Consider the following 20,993-nt stretch of genomic DNA (forward strand, 5'->3'; position numbering starts at 1 on the left):
CAAGGAGCTGGTGGTACAGTCAGACAGCTTGCATCGGCACCCGGGGTCAGCCAGACAGCACGCCAATCAACGCATGATGTTGCCACCACCAGAATGCCGTCATTGCAGAGCTCAGCAGTGTGGCATTTTTTTGGTGTGTCTGCCTCTGACAACAGTTTGCGGTGTTTGCGGTGCGTTAAACGGGGAGTTTGGTCTGTCACTGTGAAGCGGGCGTAACCCTTACACTACCTGATGTTTTAAAGCACATTATTCCAAACAATTTAGGAATGTTAGGTGATTTATGCCCTTTATGGATTAAAACCAGACTCTGCATCAACTATGTAATTTTCCATGGGAGTTTTGCCATGGATCCCCCTCCGGCATGCCACAGTCCAGGTGTTAGTCCCCTTGAAACATCTTTTCCATCACTATTGTGGCCAGAAAGAGTCCCTGTGGGTTTTAAAATTTGCCTGCCCCGTGAAGTCTATGGCGGTTCGCCCGGTTCGCCCGTTTGCAAACATTTGCGGAAATTCGCGTTCGACGTTCGCGAACAGAACATTTTATGTTTGCGACATCTCTAATGGTGAGAAAAATGGTATATAATATGTGTGGGTACAGTAAATGAGTAAGAGGAAAATTACAGCTAAACACAAACAGCGCAGAAATTTAAAAACAGCCCTGGTCCTTAACGGTAAGAATATTGAAAAATGGTCTGGGGTTAAAAACTGGAAGGATAGTGGGGAACCATCATCTTCGAGAAAGAAATATGGTCGGAAAAATTGATCGTGATCAACAATCACTTAAATGTTTGGTGAAATCAAATCATAGAAAAACAACAGTAGAACTCAGGGCTATGTTTAATAGTGAAAGTAAGAGCATTTCCACACGCACAATGCGAAGGGAACTCAAGGGATTGGGACTGAAAATCAGTAATCAGTGAGGCTAATCGAAAAAAAAAGGCTTAAATTTGCTAGGGAGCATAAAGATTGGACTCTGGAACAATAGAAGGTCATGTGGCCTGATGAGTCCAGATTTACCCTGTTCCAGAGTGATGGGCGCATCAGGGTAATAAGAGAGGATAATGCCTACTGTACAAGCCTGTGGGGGCAGTGCTATGGTCAGGTCTAGGTTCAGCAACATTATGTGCCCAAAGAATGAGGTCAGCTGACTACCTGAATATGTGACCAGGTTGTTCCATCAATTGATATTTTCTTCCCTGATGGCACGGGCTTATTCCAAGATTACAATACCAGAATTAATTGGGCTCAGATTGTGAAAGAGTGGTTCAGGGAGACATAATGTTCACACATGGAGTGGCCACCACAGAGTCCAGACCTTAACCCCATTGAGAATCTTTGGGATGTGCTGGAGAAGGCTTTGTGCAGTGGTCCGACTCTCTCATCATCCATACAAGATCTTGGTGAAAAATGAATGCAACACTGGACGTAAATACATTTTGTGACATTGCAGAAGCTTATCGAAACAATGCCACAGCGAATCCTGTAATTAAAGCTAAAGGCAGTCCAACAAAATATTTGAGTGTGTGACCTTTTTTGGGGGGTTGGTGACTTTTCTTTTGGCCAGGCAGTGTATATGTAGATGTAAAAAATAAATACAATTTGCATCTTGTAATATCTTTTTTTTTATTGGACTTACAGAATTTGTAATGACAAACTTTCGGGAGAACCTCCCTTTCTCAAGTCTAAAGCAAAGAGAGGTTCCCCTGAAAGCTTGTCATTACAAAATTCTGTTAGTCCAATAAAAAAGGTATTACAAGATACAAATTGTATCTGTTTTTTACATCTGGATCACTGGACTAATATGGCTACAATCTCTACATATATATATGTATGTATGTATATGTGTGTGTATGCATTAATAAAATCAGATATATACTGCCCTTTTTGGTTCGTCTGAACGGTTTTCCTAAATAATTTAGTATGGACAATATTCGGATGAGTCACACTGCCACATGGACGTTTATCAGAATACCCAAACTAAATTTTATTTTTAGTGACTATGCCAAACCAACATTTTCAACCGTGCTTAAATATACTTGTTATCTCACCTTGTATACTGATGGAATTATTCACTAGAATTTTTCATTTATTGACTAGAGTAATTCTTCAACTCTGCTTTTTGAGTGCATACAAAAATGTGTAAATAAGATAGTTGCATAGGGAGAGGGTGAAAAGTGCAGTTAATGAGTGAGTGTGTGAATGCAAGTACTCATTGCATGTTTCGGATATGGAGAAGTCATGCTTTTCTTGCCTTTCACTTCTAACTGAGGGTAAAGAGTAGGAGTCTTTGGCGATAGACTGGAGTAGAAACTACTTAGTAACAATCCTGAATTTCTCAGAGAAATACTACATGAATACAAAAACTAATAATTACTAATCATTAGAAATACTTTATTAGCCAATGACAGAGAGACAAATTGTTAGCTTTAAATATTCACTTGTTGTGCAAGATGTGCAAGGTACTGCCCGCTCGATTGATCACTGGCATTTTATGCCACCAATAAGCAATTTTCATAAAGTATTTTATTAAGTGTCTCATATCAAACAAAGACAACAAACATGCATTCTCGCTGCTGATATAATTCTAGAACAGCTCTTAAAGGAACACTTTAGTGTTAGGAACACAAAGATGTATTTCTAATATTAACGTATTCCTCTGTCTCTGCTGCCCCCTCCCAGCATTGTAAAGGGTTAAATAACTTAACCTATTCTTTCACCGAGTTTCCTCGATGCTGGGTTGAAGTCCCCCTCATCCGATTTGTGTGACTTCCTCATAGGAATGCATTGCCTCAATGCTTTCCTATGGGGTTCTCTGATGCTGGGCATCCTCATGCAGAGTGTGACGATGTCCATTGTCATTTCACACAGTCAAACTGGCAGATAGCTACTAGAGGCAGTATTAGTACTGCAATGCAAACATTGCAGTTACCTCTAAAACTGCAATGTTTTACATTGAATGACTAGGGGGGACAGGGACACTGCACCCAGACCATTCAATGAGATGAATTGGTCTGGGTGCCTATAGTGTACCTTTAACCCCTTAAGGACACATGACATGTGTGACATGTCATGATTCCCTTTTATTCCAGAAGTTTGGTCCTTAAGGGGTTAAAAGGACCTCACCATGTTACAGACTGAAAACTGTCCAAGACAAAGTGAACAGTAGCTTAATGCCGAAGTAAAATGTCCCTGTGGCAGCAGCTGTTTAAATTGAATAAAATGTAATTGTTAGTAGAGAAAGTACATTTATTTTACTCTAAATGCATAATTTAATGTGTACTTTCCATGCACTGGTGTGTTATGTTTTTTTCCCGTACCCCTTCTAATGCCCTGAATTGAGAGTAGGCCAAAGGCCCAACACCATTTTACATGCCACAACATGTAACTTAGAGAGATCAGATAAGTTCCTTTACAAATATGACACCACTTACATTTTTATTCAACATTTAATACTTTGACATATGCAAATGACTCTCAGTATCTGACAGAAAATTTATTACATTAATGTGAAAAATATAGCAAGTCAAAGCGAGTCTGACCCAATCCGGATCTCATGAATAATTAGCACGTATGTAATTTTTACTTGTCCACAAAGCAATTCTCTGTATTCTCAGTGGACGACCTTTATTTAATTGTCATCAATTAAGATGCTGTCAGCTTAACAAAAAAAAAAAAAAATTAAAGCTTAAAATAAAAAATATAGAACATGTAATTAATAGAATGTTTCATTAACATCATAAACATGGTTAACATTCTCTTGGAATACTTTAAACGCTATAGATTGTTACATTTGTTTTGAAAGAATGTTTGCATTTAATAAATGTTAATGAAGAAATTCCTCCACTACTAAATTCCTATAGGCACCCATGTCACTTTATCTCAATGAAGTGGTCTAGGTGCCTTTCCATCCTCAAGCTGAAAACATTACCATCCTGCAAAGTTATTATTCCATGGTTAACCTACCTTGGGTGGTGATCGAACAGCCACTAGAGGAACTTGAGACAAAATAATGGATTACAAATCAGAGAGATGATCTCATTGGTAGATTTCAGATTTTTGCCACAATTGCTGATGGGAAATGAATACAATTGCGCACTAGTCTCCCAATGCTTTTCTGTGGGAAAGCATTTGATTGGCTGAGATCATCAATCTCAGCCAAGGAGGCAAAGAGGAACACTGGAGGCCAATGTTGCAAAAGAGAAAAGGTAAGTAAAACTAACCTTTTTAACCCTGATATTGGGAGCCAGTCACATTTATATTTGAATCATAACTGGCATAGTTAGACAATAATGTAGGTCAAAGTATAATTTTGTGTGTAAATTACCTACATTATATTATATATATATTATGTATACAGTTTGATATGTTACTAATCAGGTCACAAGCTTGATGAAGGATCAGAGTAGCTGAAATGTCCCCTGTATCTAAAGCTACTTTAAAGGACCACTATAGGCACCCAGACCACTTCAGCTTAATGAAGTGGTCTGGGTGCCAGGTCCTACTAGGATTAACCCTTGCTGCTGTAAACATAGCAGTTTCAGAGAAACTGCTATGTTTACCTATGGGTTAATCCAGCCTCTAGTGGCTGTCTTATTGACAGCCGCTAGAGGCACTTCCGTGCTTCTCACTGTGATGTTCACAGTGAGAAGACGCCAACACCCATAGGAAAGCATTGGTAATGCTTTCCTATGGACTGTCTGAATGTGCACGTGGCTCTTGCCGCGCATGCGCATTCAGCCGATGATGTCGGAAGGAGAGTCCCCAGCGCCGAGGGAGCCCGGCTCTGGAGAAAGGTGAGTGGTTAACCCCCTTCCTCCCCCTTCAACCCTGCGGGAGTGGGACCCTGAGGGTGGGGGCACCCTCAGGGCACTATAGTGCCAGGAAAACGAGTTTGTTTTCCTGGCACTATAGTGGTCCTTTAAGCTCACTTTGATTGAATATTTGTGTAACAAGTTGAGGGGCCAAGCTTTGAATACCAAGGAATTGCCCAGTTTTGACAAATATGGTTTGAAAGCAACTGGAGAGACAGCACCAATAGACTCCTTGTCCCATAACAACTACAATAATAAGCTGTAGTAATTATGGTCCTTGAACTGTGCTTTTAAAAGCTCGAACAAACAAAATCACACTGACAGTGCAGAATATAATAACAATAGAAATCTTGCTACATTGTTCCTTGTCAAATGAATTCTATAAATATTTAGAACTTAGGAAAAGTTAAGAAAACCAATATAAAACTTTGTATTATATTTGTCAGTAAAACTAACTCCACAACGAGCCAGTTGTGCTTCTGCCTTTTATAAATGTTTGATGCTGCGTCATATTTATTTAATCAAGGTTTGCACGACTGCTCTACAGAAATATCTACTTTAGACTGGATCTGGATGCTTGTGATAAAACTGTCACTGGCTTTATTCTCCGGTGGAGTATGATAGATTAAAATTAAACTAGGGATAAAGTCTGGGATATCTCACAAATCTCTCTTGCTAAAGTTTTAAATCTGTCTTTCTTTGAACAACTCAGGGCAGGGCAGGTTCATAGTGCAAGAAGAAAAAAAAAACCTAAATCTCTTTTCCTTTCATGATGGACAATTGATTCTAAAATATATCGACAACTTCTTTCAATAATATCTGTCGGTAGTCTATCTTGGTGCAGCATGTGAATTAGCCATGGGCCCGCCAGCTAAACAAAAGCTTGCATTAATCAATACATAGAAAACAGTACGTTATTTAACCTTGCCTTGTTTTGAAATTGGCTGGATAATGTTTAATACATCCAGAATTCTATGATAAAGTCTATTTTGCATTATGCTGGCCGAACACATCTAATTTATCTTATTACGCATCTAAGTACTAAATATGAAAAAACAAAAACAATATTCAGTGGAAAAAGCCATATTCAAATTCATCTGGATTCATCGACCATGCAGGATTTATAAGTAACAAATTCATTCTATAGGTAAGGATTAATCATTATTATAGTTTTTCTTTTTTAAACTTATTATGTGCATTAAATAGCGCCAATATGTTCTGCAGAATTTTACAATGATAGAATGAAGATATATGACAATAAGTAATTTTAAGGCAAGGCAGGAGGCTTCATATTTGCTTAACCTTCTTTACTGAAAACCTCCAGCAGCAAAGAAACAGTTAACATAACTTTTCAGAACAACCAATCAGAACAAAACAACAGCAGTATACAACCAATTGGGAAGACCCTCCCACTCCCTTTTTCTTTGCTGCTGCCTCTAGGTGAGCAATCTCCAACTCAGAGAGTGTATCTGCTCTGGCCTTTTTTTCTTTCATATTGACTTATTTGTGCTTAGCTGCATGGTTATTTGACTTGTTCATTATAATTGTTTTGAATGTGTATATTCAAGGTTATTTTGGGTTGTTGTGGGTGCATGCTCTGGGTCTGCTTGGGCTGCCTGACTCCCTGGGGCTTCCCCTGGGAGCCCTCTCGACCGGCCCTTGCTCTGCGCTCTCCCGCGACACCTTCAGGGTACGACAGCAAACCATCATCTCCCGCTTTCCACACTCTCTCTGCGACTCGCTACCGCAAGGTAGGCTGTACTGGATTCTCCAGACCGTGGCGCCCATTTTGTTGAAGCCGCGGTGACCATTATTTCGGGGCCCCCTGGACCCATGGCTCTGCGTGTGGCCCAGACCTTCACACCCCACGGACCCACTACTGCTGGCTATGTTTCCAGCCTGCTTTACCCCTTTTCTCTCCGCATAGGGTGTTTGTTCCCCTTAGGTGTATGCTCTGTGGAGCTAGGCCTCTGGCCTATGTATAGGTGAGGTGATAAACCCTCACCGTGAGAAGCCGGATCCAAATTACTCGCTCAGTATTCATCCAAGACATCTTAGCCAGGTGTCCCAGAACGTGCATCTTCGTCCTGACGACCGCCGGATCCAGGAACGAATCTGACCATTTTGGTCGGCATTTTTCCCTTATGTAATACTGGTACCTTACATCAATGTAGCCCTTGCTGGCCTGTTTCACATTCTATGCTTGTGCTTGTTTGGGTGACCCCCTCTTGCACGCTGGGTGACCCCAGCCGGCCTTGCCCGGGTACCACGCTGACTATATTTTTCGTCCCACGTCTATTGTTTCAGTGTCATCAGGCATGGACGGCGAGTCTGGTTTCAACGCACCCGAGGTGCTTTAAGCCTGGTTATGTGCCACACTGGCAGATTAACTGCCAAAAACCCTTGCTGTCCTCCATGGGAACACTCTTCCTACCCAGGTGGGACCTACGACCGGCACCTCTGAGGCTCGTGACTCTGATTCAGGCAGTTCCCTCCACTCTACGGATGTGGGCTCCGCACGTAAAAGACCTTGGACAGGTCATAGCGCTGTCGCTTGCAAGGGAAAAATGCCGACCAAAATGGTCAGATTTGTTCCTGGATCCGGCGAAGGACGAAGAACGAAGATGCACGTTCTGGGACACCTGGCTATGACGTCTTGGATGAATACCGAGCGGGTAATTTTGGTCCGGCTTCTCACGGTGAGGGTTTCTCTTACCGACCCTCACACTACGTTAGAGAAACTGTTCTGGGCTCTCCATCTACTTCAACTCCCCTGTACAAGCTGGATGGCAAACTGTATCCATCTATAAGTCCCTAAACAAGTGCTCAACTGTCCCTCAAGAGTCGGCAGAGGGGCCGCCCCACCAGCAGAGCTGCCTTCAGAGGCATGTGGTCCCGCATCTCGGAGTGATTTTCATCGTCCTCCTGATAACAGTATCGCCCGCTGTTTCCCCAAAGGTCCTCCAGAGGCCGAGCCGCTGCCTCCACATGGGCAAGATGCGCTTCAGGTAAGAGTTATTCCTTATTTGTTAAACTTATCCATTGCGGGCAGACTGTCTCACTTTTTTCCTCAATGGCAGGCCATCATGAGAGATTCGTGAGTTCTACAAACTGTGGCCAAATTTCGGATCAACTTTGTGGAACCTTCAATACAAACATCCGCACTGCAGGCGATACGTATGGACAAGGAGGCTTCCGGCATGGTTCACTCGGAAATACTGTCCCTGATGGACAAGGGTGCAGTGGAGAGGGCGACAGGCTCCCCTTGCTTCTTGAGTAACATCTTTCTAGTAGGGAAGGAAAAGGAGATTTACATTCTTTGATTAACCTGTGTTTCAGATACAAGATTTCCATTGAGGTCCCCTACACCTGGGCCTGTTCACATCCAGGGCAAATCGCTTGACGGACATATTCTTCAGTTGGCTCCCAGATCCCCACTGCAAAGCAGTGGACACATTCCTCCAGGACTGGCCTACCTCCGGGGCATGTGCATTTTCCCCCTTCTCCAAGCTTCTGAAGGTGTTGCTGCTCCTTATCGCACCGCTTTGGAGGAGTCAGCCGTGGTTCCCTCTACTGCTGGAGTTATCATACGAAAACCTGCTACTTCTCCCTATCTCCGAGTTTCTCTGTGGGATCCTCTGGGGAATCCACATCCGTTGGTATTAGAGGGTCACCTGTAGCTGGTGGCCCGGACCGTTTCCGGGGTTCCTGGGATGTGTCGGGCCTAGCGACAATGGCAAGAGAGTTACTCAGGGACTCTTGGGCGCATGGCATCAGACGATCATATCTGCATGCCTGGTGATTCTGGCACGGCTGGTGTCTGGAGAGACGTTTTGATCCCTTATGGACCCTATCATGGCCATACTGAACTTCCTGAAATAAAGGAAGGAGGAAACCGCGCCCTAAATATAAAGAAATATACAAATATACAAAGTGTATATGTACACAATGGTAGGAGTAATGGTCTCTGTTATAATATAACCTCAAAGAGAAAAAAACACATACAAAATAATAGTGTAGTATAACAAATATAGTGGATATGTGAATGAGTAATTAAGATATTTTTCACTCACATTTCACAGAGCTGACTAGAAGCTCTGCCGTTAGTGCGCGTGGGTGGAACAATCCCCGTCTTAGGATATAGATGGAGCAATATCAGTCTTGACCGTCTCAGATGGAGTGATATATGGAAAAACAGAAAATTGCAAATAGTGCAGTATATACTGGTAAGATGAGTGAATAAAAATTGTAAAAAAATGTATTCACTCATCTTACCAGTATATACTGCACTATTTGGAATTTTCTGTTTTTCCATATATCACTCCATCTGAGACGGTCAAGACTCATATTGCTCCATCTATATCCTAAGACGGGGATTGTTCCGTCCACGCGCACTAACGCAGAGCTCCTAGTCAGTTCTGTGAAATGTGAGTGAAAAATATCTTAATTACTCATTCACATATCCACTATATTTGTTATACTACACTATTATTTTGTATGTGTTTTTTTCTCTTTGAGGTTATATTATAACAGAGACCATTACTCCTACCATTGTGTACGTATACACTTTGTATATTTGTATATTTCTTTATATTTAGGGCGCGGTTTCCTCCTTCCTTTATTTCACGTTACTTTCCTACAAGGTTGGGGTTCCTTGTATTGGTTACTGCTGCCTACTCTTACCATATAGCGAGCGCCTAATTCATCCATCTTCTATACATACTGAACTTCCTGGCTGAATTGTTTTCTCAGGGTAACTCATATAGGACTATTAACCCCTTAAAGACCAAACTTCTGGAATAAAAGGGATTCATGACATGTCACACATGTCATGTGTCCTTAAGGGGTTAATGTATTCAGATTTCGCTAGTCTTGCACTTCCTTGAGGAGTGGCTTGATAACAGGGACTTTTCTCTACACCAACTTTCTGCTAAGCTGGCTCTACTATTATGCCTTGCGTCTTTTTGGCGCATTTCTGATGTTCGTGCTTTTGATGATGAATCTTTCCCATTTTCATCAGAGGGTGGGTCTGTTTCTATTTCTCTCAGACCGAAACCTAATTCGTCTTCTGTGTCGTATCCCTATTTTCTGGATTGACCTCGTCTCTATGTAGCACGTTGTCTACAGACGTATCTCTCCGTGACTTTGTCCTTTCAACCTTCTGCCTATAGACAGCTATTGATTTCGTACTTTCGACCATTTAGGGCTGTTTCTGCACCTACGATCACTCATTGGATTTGATGGCTTCTTTCATCGGCTGGTGTGGCGAGTTCCTTTGGGGCTCATTCAGTACAGGGTGCTGCAGCTTCGGCAGCTCTAGAAGCCGGTGGGTCCCTTACGGATATTCTCGGCGCTGCTGATTGGTCTAGGGAATCGACTCTCTGTACTTTTGACTTCCGTCCGCGATCTCATATTTCTTCTGTCTGTATGTCTGGGCAAAAAATTGCAAATATAAAGCCTGCTGTCTTGCCTTAAAACTAGGGATTATTCTAGCCTTGGTGAGGGAATAACCTAAATTTCATTAAAGACAGGAGGCGAATATTTCCCCCATTTGTTGTTTCCCTCCCTGAAATTGTGTTTTTGCTATTGTGCATCATGCTTGATTAATAAATTCATTTTATGTGCTATGGTTTTGGTTGTCTGTGTGCTTTATTTCTCATGCCGTAGATCTCTGATGTATCACTGTATATGGTGTGACATTCTGCTTTTGGCAGTTTACTTTCACAATGTTTCTTTTTTCTTGCAGTGTAATCTGGATTTATTCTGGTTATGGTGGTTTCTCATCTAAGTGTGCCTGTTACAATTGAATTAGTTTGGTCTTCATGCTCTCATGCTGACCTCATCAAAGAAAGAGGAAGTGGGAGGGTCTGCCTAAGTGGTTTTATACTGCTGTTGTTTTGTTCTGATTGTTTGTTCTGAAAAGTGATGTTAACTGTTTCTTTGCTGCTGGAGGTTTTCAGTAAAGGAGGTTAAGCAAATATTCACCTCCTGTCTTTTAGATTTTTCCCTCACCGAAGGTAGAATAATCCCTAATTGACATACAAAAATTTACAGAGACAAGAGGCAAAGGAGATTTTTGATTTGTAAGCAGGGCCGGCGCATCCATAAGGCGGCACAGGCGGCCGCCTTAGGGCGCCAGAGGAGGGGGGGGCGCAAAAATCCGAATCCCCTGCCTCTGGCTGGAGACTCAGATTTTTAATCTCCCCTCTCTCCCAGCAGCCAGCACACAGCAGGAGCCTGGCAGTGAAGTCAGCCGTCCTCCTCTGATAATGTCAGAAGGGGGCGGGACTTCTACTGCTCCCAGACTCCCCAGCGGTCCTGACTGCAGCTCCAGCCTCCAGCCTCCAGTGCAGCCCATCCCATCCCATCCGACCACCAGGGGTAAGGTTCTCCCTCCTGGACCAAGGTAAGTCCCTGGGAGGGGAAGGGGAAGAACTTTTAGTAGGTTTACTTTTATTTTATTTTTTAAATCAAAAGTTTTTTTGTTTTGCAGCCCCTCTCTACTACCCCTGCCCCCACCATACTCCCCCTGCCCCCACTATACTCCCCCTGCCCCCACTATACTCCCCCTGCCCCCACCATACTCCCCCTGCCCCCACCATACTCCCCCTGCCCCCACCATACTCCCCCTGCCCCCACCATACTGCCTCTGCCCCCACCATACTGCCCCTGCCCCCACCATACTGCCTCTGCCCCCACCATACTGCCCCTGCCCCCACCATACTGCCCCTGCCCCCACCATACTGCCCCTGCCCCCACCATACTGCCCCTGCCCCCACCATACTGCCCTTGCCCCACCATACTGCCCCTGCCCCACCATACTGCCCCTGCCCCACCATACTTCCCCTGCCCCACTATACTGCCCCTGCCCCACTATACTGCCCCTGCCCCACTATACTGCCCCTGCCCCACCATACTGCCCCGCCATACTACCCCTGCCCCCACCATACTACCCCTGCCCCCACCATACTACCCCTGCCCCCACCATACTACCCCTGCCCCCACCATACTACCCCTGCCCCCACCATACTACCCCTGCCCCACCATACTACCCCTGCCCCCACCATACTGCCCCTGCCCCCACCATACTGCCCCTGCCCCCACCATACTGCCCCTGCCCCCACCATACTGCCCCTGCCCCCACCATACTGCCCCTGCCCCACTATACTGCCCCTGCCCCCACCATACTGCCCCTGCCCCACTATACTGCCCCTGCCCCCACTATACTGCCCCTGCCCCCACCATACTACCCCTGCCCCACCATACTGCCCCTGCCCCACCATACTGCCCCTGCCCCACCATACGGCCCCTGCCCCCACCATACTACCCCTGCCCCCACCATACTACCCCTGCCCCCACCATACTACCCCTGCCCCCACCATACACTATACTGCCCCTGTCCCCACCATACTGCCCCTGCCCCACTATACTACCCCTGCCCCCACTATACACTATACTGCCCCTGCCCCACCATACTGCCCCTGCTCCACTATACTACCCCTTCCCCACCATACTACCCCTGCCCCCACTATACACCATACTGCCCCTGCCCCCACCATACTGCCCCTGCCCCACCATACTGCCCCTGCCCCCACCATACTGCCCCTGCCCCCACCATACTCCCCCTGCCCCCACCATACTGCCCCGCCATACTCCCCCTGCCCCCGCCATACTCCCCCTGCCCCCGCCATATTCCCCCTGCCCCCACTATATTCCCCCTGCCCCCACCATAGTGCCCCTGCCCCCTCTACAGCACTTCTATTTCCCTCTATAGCCCCTGCCCCCACCATACTGCCCCCTTTACAGCCCTTCTATAGCCCCTGCCCCCTCTACAGCCCCTCTATGCGTCTGCCCCCACTATACTGCCCCTGCCCCCTCTATAGCCCCTGCCCCACCATACTATCCCTGCCCCCTCTACAGCCCCTCTATGCCCCTGCCCCCTCTATAGCCCCTGCCCCACCATACAGCCCCTGCCCCCTCTACAGCCCCTGCCCCACCATACTACCCCTGCCCCTTAACAGCCCCTCTATAGCCTCTGTCCCCACCATACTGCCCCAGCCCCCCCTCTACTGCCCCATGTGCCCCTCTCCAGCACTTCTACTTCCCTCTATAGCCCTGCCCCCACCATTCTGCCCATGCCCCCTCTACGTCCCTCTATAGCACCTGCCCCCACCATACTGCCCCATGTGCCCCTCTACAGCACCTCTATAGCCCCTGCCCCCACCATACTGACACTGTCCTCCTCTACTGCCCCATGTGCCACTCTACAGCACCTCTATTTTCCTCCATAACCCCTGCCCCACCATACTGCCCCTCTACAGTCCCTCTATTTCCATCTATAGCCCCTGCCCTGTCTACAGCCCCTCTATTTCCCTCTAAAGCCTCTACCCCACCATACTGCCCATGCGCCCCCTCTACAGCCCATGCCCCCCCTCTACAGCCCCTGTCCCCACTATACTGCCCATGTCCCCCTCTATTGCTTCTGTGACCCCCTCTTTATCCCCTGTGCCTCTACAGACCCTGCCCCCTTCCTCTGCCCCCCTTTCACACGCCTCTACTGCCCCTGTCTCCCCCCTCTACTTCCCCTACCCCTTATACAGCCCCTGTTCCCCCCCGTCCCCCCCTCTACTTCCCATTTACCCCCACCATACTGTTCCTGTGACACCACTTTATTGCCTCAGTGTCCCTCATTACAGCCTGTGCCCACACCAAACTGCTCCTGTGTCCCCCTCTACTGCCAGTTTCCAACCACATTGCCCATTTGCTCCCACCACAGCCCCTATACTCCCTTCTACAGCCCCTAACTCCCTTACTTCACATCCCTTCCACTCCCTTGTACAGCCCCTATTCCCTTACTACAGTCCTTACCCCCACTACAGCCCCTCTCCCCCAATTCACCTTCGCCTGTGTAGGCAAAAATCTTTGCACCGGCCCTGTTTGTAAGTAACAGATAAATTCTATTTTTAAAGGTTATGAAAGATACCTCTGTATATATATATATATATATATATATATATATATATATATATATATATATATATATATATATATATATATAAAGTCATTGGGAAGAGTAGGAACTTTATGTAAATATAGGGTGTGTGGTTCAGGAATTGTAGCTATCTTATTTGCATGCTAATGGACACCACTAATTCTAGGAAGACTAGGCATTCCTCAGACTACCTACTAATCACAGATATATTATTAGTATGTTTTATTATTTTTCCATAGGGCATGGACATATCTTTGACAACAAGATTAATGAAATGGGTTGTCACACTAATGGACCCCAGGATAGATGACCCACTGACCGATATTTTAACTTGGAATGACCATGGGGTACGTGCCTCTGCAAAACACACATGGCAGCTTTTTGCTGTTTTTGTCAGTCTTGTTATCGCAAGCTCAAATTGCAATATAATTTTTATTATGGTACTGTACTGACATCACGTTTAGTGTGTTTCTGAGATTCCCAGAGATAATCCAGCTTGATTCCTGGTGATTTATTTTATGGGTCATCTCCAGCAAATTCCTTAAATTATATTGTAAACCATCTCACAAAATTTAGGGTGGGGGAAATCATCTGGGGTGCCTGTTTAACCTTTGCTCATTATCATTAACCCATTTTTAATGTATGGAGGGTTTAGAAATAGAAAAGATCTTGCGGCAGGTGTCCCCTATTTTTGGGCTGCCCCAATACTACTGCACACACTGGAATATACAGATTATGCAATGAGGCACTTTCCTTCTGAACATTGGTAGGGATCTCGTCGTCCTTGTCTCAAATAAATATATACATATGTAAATATGAAACATGTGTGTAATTAGATTAACAAGGCTTTGCTGAAGTCACCATCAAAGTAACATGGCTATGCTTTTATTCCTTTGCCACCTTGTGAGGTCAAGTAGCAAACATGTACTTTGCAACCCTAACTATTAGACCCATCTTTAAACAAGTCTTAATCACTAAACAGGTCTGCGTTGTTGTGGATCAGAATGTTGATCTTTGTTATATTCAGAGGAAGCCCAAATTGTTGTTACAAGTGCACTTGGAGAAGCGAGAATTAGACACCAGACACCTTTTGGTATTCAAAATAAGCCTCTGACGTTTTATTCATCAGCTGGGTTTTATACATTAAAAAGTAAGTGCTTACGTACAAATACTAGAACAGTAATAGGAAGGGAGTACAGATAAGACATAGGGATGAGCGTCATGTACACATAAAAAATAAGTTCCAAGGTAAGAGAGAACAAAAAAATTAGAGTAGAGACATCTTAGGTGGGGGCTCTCTGCTCCCGGGACTTAGACATATATGGTCTTAAGTGTTGTTTAAGCATCAAGCATTTCCTGAGTCCAAGTTAGCCAATTTTAATATAGGATATCATTATATGACACCTATAAGCTTGAGCCTTGGAATCAAGATAACTTCTATCACAGCGTAAGGGCAATTTGTTATATTATGGTGACTTTTAGCCTCTAACAGATCGTTAAAGGAATAAAGGTCCCTCCCAATTTTTAGCAAAATTGGAACTTCTATAGTTTCTAGGTTCCACCCTCTTGGGTGTTAATTAGATTTCTCTAGAACAGCAATGATCTACATTTCCACAGAAAAGGGGCAGCATTTATGCACCAAAACCATTATGTTATTATGTCAAGATGTAGTGGTTTCATACCTTCATACATTGGGAGTAATGCGGTCAGGAATTGTGTTTCACGAGCCATGGGGGCATTGCCAGAATTTCAACTTGCATCACTGGTAGTGCAATTACTAGGCAAGCCTGCCTAGAAAGGAGCTTACCAACTTAGCATCAATGCATGTCAGGCTGACTGACATCCTCCTGGTTGTTGTCAAACATAGATGATCATGCAGAGAACACTGCTGAAGCACTCTATACATGGTCCCAGTGCCCACCTCAGATGTGGGACACCAAGAAACAAGATTGGGACATTGGGACAAGACCCTGAAATACAATCTGCATCTTGAGTGATTATTGTGCAATATTGGGCACACGTTCTAAAGAGGTAAATTATGGCACTAAAAAAGTGCACTGGTGGGCTACAAAACTAAAACCTCAAAGGCGATATGATAGCATTATTTAAATATATTTGGAGCCAATATAAACCATTGTCTGAAAATCTATTCCTAAAGTTGACTATATATAGTCTATACACGAGGTCACTCATTTAGACTGGAAGAAAGATTTAGTCTAAGGTAAAGGAAAGTGCTCTTTATAGTAAGAATAATTAGGATGTGGAATTCTCTGGTTTTATCAGAGTTATCAGATGAATTCTTGCAAAAAGCAGTTTTTGATCATTTGCTGCAAAATTAGAAAGCACCTTTAACAGGTTTTTTGGGGGGATTTTTTTGTCTTTTTTCGGATCAGCAGCAAAAACAGATGTAAGAAAGACTGCCCTTGATGGACGCAAGTGTTTTTTTCAGCCTATTTAACTATGTAACTGAGCCTTGAAGTTGAGTTTGAAAGAGACTTGCCAAGATAGTGTCTTAATAGGCTTATGCAATTATGTGCCTATTTAAAAAAAAAAAAAAAAAAATAGTTAAAGTTTGCTAGATGGTATGCACTGTATATTAAATTTGTGTAAATATGGATATTGTATGTGTGCTTGAAATAGCTGAAATTATTTTTGTCAGCAACAGAACCACAAAAGGGATAGGATTATATCCTTTCTTGGAACTTATTAGGTATTCTGTGAAGATCAAAGAAAATCTGATTTTTGAAGATGATTTAACATTTATCCTAATGTACATTTTCTACTTGCTGGAAGAGACGTTAATCTTTTATGGCTCTTAAGGGTAGTGCTAGGTTAGTTATATGAGAAATGAACCGGGACATGGTCCACTTGATATAAAAGATCTTATCTCTTTTATTGTAATATTAGCATCTGATTGCTTTATAAAATTCTATTAATATTTCATGGATCTATACCCATGCCTCAATTTTTATTTTCTCTGCATAACATAAATTGCTTAACATTATTGCTATTGTACCATTCCTTAACATAATCTTTTTTAGCACTCTCTGTGGTCCTTTTTTGGAACATCACCAAAATTGCTGTCAACACCCTCTTCCCACAAGAAGACAGGAAGCCACGAGCTATATGGAGCTTCATACTGCTGCTAGGTTTATATTACTATCCATTGTTTTAATTTCCTTTTACTGGCATATTAAATTGAATATGACCTATTCTTCAATACTTATTGTAACATGTATTATCTTTTTTAATCAGTAATTTTCTTGAAAGCCAGTATGTATTTTATATCGCTGTTCCTGCAACATCTGTTTTATATCTTTATTTCAGCTTCCCGGTATTGTTAAACAAAGAGTTAGATAGCCACATTTTAATAAAGCAGGCTTACGAAAGAGGTGGCTCTTCTCTTTACCCAAGCTGGATGATCGTCATGGCGCGAAAGTGTGGAATTGTTACAATGTCAATTTTGTGACCTTATCCTGACTTCTTGTGCTTTCCCCCCATTTAATTTGCTGTCATTCTGACGAACATGTGGACTGATGTTGATTAATTTTCTATTTAAATACGTTGTTAGATAATATCAAATCATAACTGCTAAACTATATTAAACAAATTTGAACTGTTTACTGGTCCATATGTTAAAAACAAAAAGCAAAGAGAAAAGTTTATTAATGCAAAACAGGTGCTTTTCAAGGTGCAAGTGGCTAAATGCCAAGAGAGGCTCTATCTACTGGTTTCCATGGTGATTGCTTCTTATTTTCCCCTTCGTGTCCTATTTAACACAGTAGTATAGTTATCTTCACTATAACTTGGTTTTGGACTGTTAAGGTACCAATATAGATAATTAGATGTAACATTTATTACTAAACCTTTTTTTCACACAATTTTACAACTATTTTTCAGTTGTGGTTACTTAGTACATGTCTTCTTTAGATTTCAGTGTCAGAGAGCAAACCCTTCTCTGATCTCTACTCTTGATCTGTCAGAAGTCATCTATTTGCTATCCATTCTCTGTAGAATTGTATAGATTCCTCTTTATAGATCGCTGATAACCATAGCTTCCAGCTTTACTATTGGCAAGAACGACTCATGGATACAGTCACCCAGCCTCTTGAAGTGGTGATGAGACATCCTGAAGGAGAGAGATGGTTAGTTATTATTTTCTTCAAACCTGAATGATGCACAGGAGACATTTTTTTTTATTTTCACAGAATTCAGAATTCCAGTTTTACAAATCTAAATTGTATTAAATGTAGCTTGGCACTGGTTGATATTAGCGCACAATATTTCTGGCAATGATTGACTCCATCCCGTTATTTAATCCTTAGCTTACCTTGTATTTCCAGAATTCACTATAAAATTCATAAACCGGTTCCCCCTGAACTATTTATAATGTATAAGGCAGTAGCTTGTTAAAGCTTTTAGATATTCTTATAAAGGTTGTTCGGTGTCATTGTGTCTTATCACGTTTTACATGGATTTTGTAAATCCAGTCTGGATCATATCTACATTGACAGGCAAGCCATCTGGAAATATTCAAGATATGGACTTTACTTTATAAAGCAATCAATAATGTTGATGCAAACGAACAGAGAGAGGTTTGGTGCTGCTATTTCTCTGGAAACATTTTCTTCTAAGTTGATTAATGAATAGAAGCAGACTATTATCCCTGGTTATATTATGTAACTTTAGCTTTGGTTTTTACCATTATATTCCTCTAAAATCCACATATTGTCAGAAAAACACACTAGGATTTTGAGTGATTTTCCAGTTTTTGCTTTGGTGCACAATAATTAATCATGTATATGTGACATGTAGACTAAAACTAAAAGCATTATAATGCAGAAACAACAGGGTGTATTATATTGATATTTACATTTGACAGATTTGACCAAGATTGCTTTCTTTATTTTTTATTTCTTAACTTAGGTTTCAACATTATTAGTACATGTTTAGTGCAGGCATTTCTTCTTCACGTGTTTGGTGTTTTGTTCAGATCACCGTGTCCCACCACTAATGTTTGTGTTTATAACTAATTGGTAACTTTCTCGATATGCAGGTCATAAGCCTTTTAGAATGTTAACTCTTCCATATCAAATCACAGATGTTGTGTGCAGTAATTAGCCGTGTGTGTTTTCTTGCTGTAATGTTCATGATCCACAGGTCATTCTCAAAAGCATAATTAGGACCTTAGTAAGATAGAAAGCTCACTTGTACTTTGCTGATACAGCAACAAAAAGGCTCCTCTTTCAAATAGTCAGCTTGCTGCCAGGTATATGAAAAAAATTCTACCTCTATGTCTAACTGTCTACCTGTCTTTCAGTCTATCAGTCATCTGTCTACCTGTCTTTCAGTCTATCAGTCATCTGTCTACCTATCTAGGGACTTTGCAGATCCCAACTTCTGTAGCACCTGCTAAAAGTCTCCTAATACTACCAGGATTGGACTAAGGACTAGGGATTAAAAACAGCCCCTGAAAAATATTTATACCAGCCCTTGTCAGTATAGGGTGAAGATATACAGGTGTAAAAATATGTTTTAAATTGATAATTATTTTGAAGTAACATGAGGGCAGTATTTTCTTGGGGGAAGAAAAAACAAAAAGAAATACAGTCAAGGTTTAAGAGAAACAGAAAAAGTCCAAAAAAAGATAAAACATATATAAAAAAAACACACCAAATAAAGTGAATAATAAAGGTTATAAATAGCCTGGTAAATAATCATAAGATATTCTGCAAATAAATAAAAATATATATGGTGCAGTGTGTTCAGTATAAATATCAGGGTGGGGGTGGTAGAGAACTCACTAGATAGATGTATAATCAAGCATGTCTCCCTTTCAGATAGGGTCAGGAAATGTAGATTGATGGTCTTCAGAGGAATCTTCTTCATTGCTCAGGATATTTAAAAAAAAAGAGAGAATATAGTGCAAACTGTATTAAAAATTACAAATTTATTGCACAATATTGCACTTACAAGGTTGCAGATAAACTCAAGCATATCTCCACAGCCAGCGTGGTAACCTGGCTTCAGCAGATAGCAGGAAGCTCCAGAGGTAAGTTTGCAGGGTGGCAGATTACAAATAAAACAAAAGTAAAATACAAAAGCAATTAAAACAAAACAAAGTAAAACTATCAAAAAGTCCTTCGCGTTTTGTCCGTTGGGACTTCTTCAGGGATCGATGTAGGTGTTCTTAGAGACTCTTAGACTGGGCATTGAGAATTATGATCAGCAGTTGGCCAGCGTGCGTTTCACCGTAGATCGCAGGTGACGACTTCCGGGTGTTGATCGTTGCGTGTGCGTGGATGACGTCATTTATTGTAATGTGCGTTTCACGTTGGAATGCACAGAGGATATCTGGGTTGTGGGCATAGACAAGCAATATCAGTGTAGTAGGACTGACTCAGAATAAAAACATTGCGGAAAACATGTACATAATACAAAATCATGTAAAAAGGCAGAGCATAATAGCTGATTGCTGGAAAAAAAGGGGGATAAAAATATTAATACAAATAATAAAATATAAAAGATGAATAAATGAGAAATAAATATAGAAATAAATATAAGTATAATAAAAAAGAAAAATGAAAAAAAATATCAAAATAGAAAAAAGTGGAAAAATAAATGGATATACATGGATAGAAAGTTATAGAGATATATACAAATGCATAATGAATGCAAATAAGAATGTACATGTTAAAATAAACATGAAAAAATAAGAAGAAAAATACATACAGAGGAAAAATAAAAATGAATATGAAAATAAAAATAATTAAATAAATAGAAAAAAAAAATCAACTAAACATTACAGCCAAAACCCTAGACACACAAGTCATGGTCATATTACAAATCCATTCTATCTGTTTGAATAAGGCATAGTACTGCCTTCTCTATGTATTCCTTATCATAAACTTTATCCCAAAATCTAATTTTTATGATTTGAGATTGCTGTTTAACCCCTTAAGGACACATGATATGCGTGACATGTCATGATTCCCTTTTATTCCAGAAGTTTGGTCCTTAAGGGGTTAAACACGTGTAAGTCCGAACAGTTATGTGTTAAGGGAGTAAGTTGTTCTTTGGGGATGTTTTTTTAGACAAGAGGGATGGTGTAAACTAGAATACTCTATTGCTGTGTTGCAATCGGTACTTTTAAAAAAAGTTTTGTTTTTTAAAGTATTGTCCTCTATGTAT

This window comes from Pelobates fuscus, chromosome 3, assembly GCF_036172605.1.
Source record: "Pelobates fuscus isolate aPelFus1 chromosome 3, aPelFus1.pri, whole genome shotgun sequence".
NCBI lineage: Eukaryota > Metazoa > Chordata > Amphibia > Anura > Pelobatidae > Pelobates > Pelobates fuscus.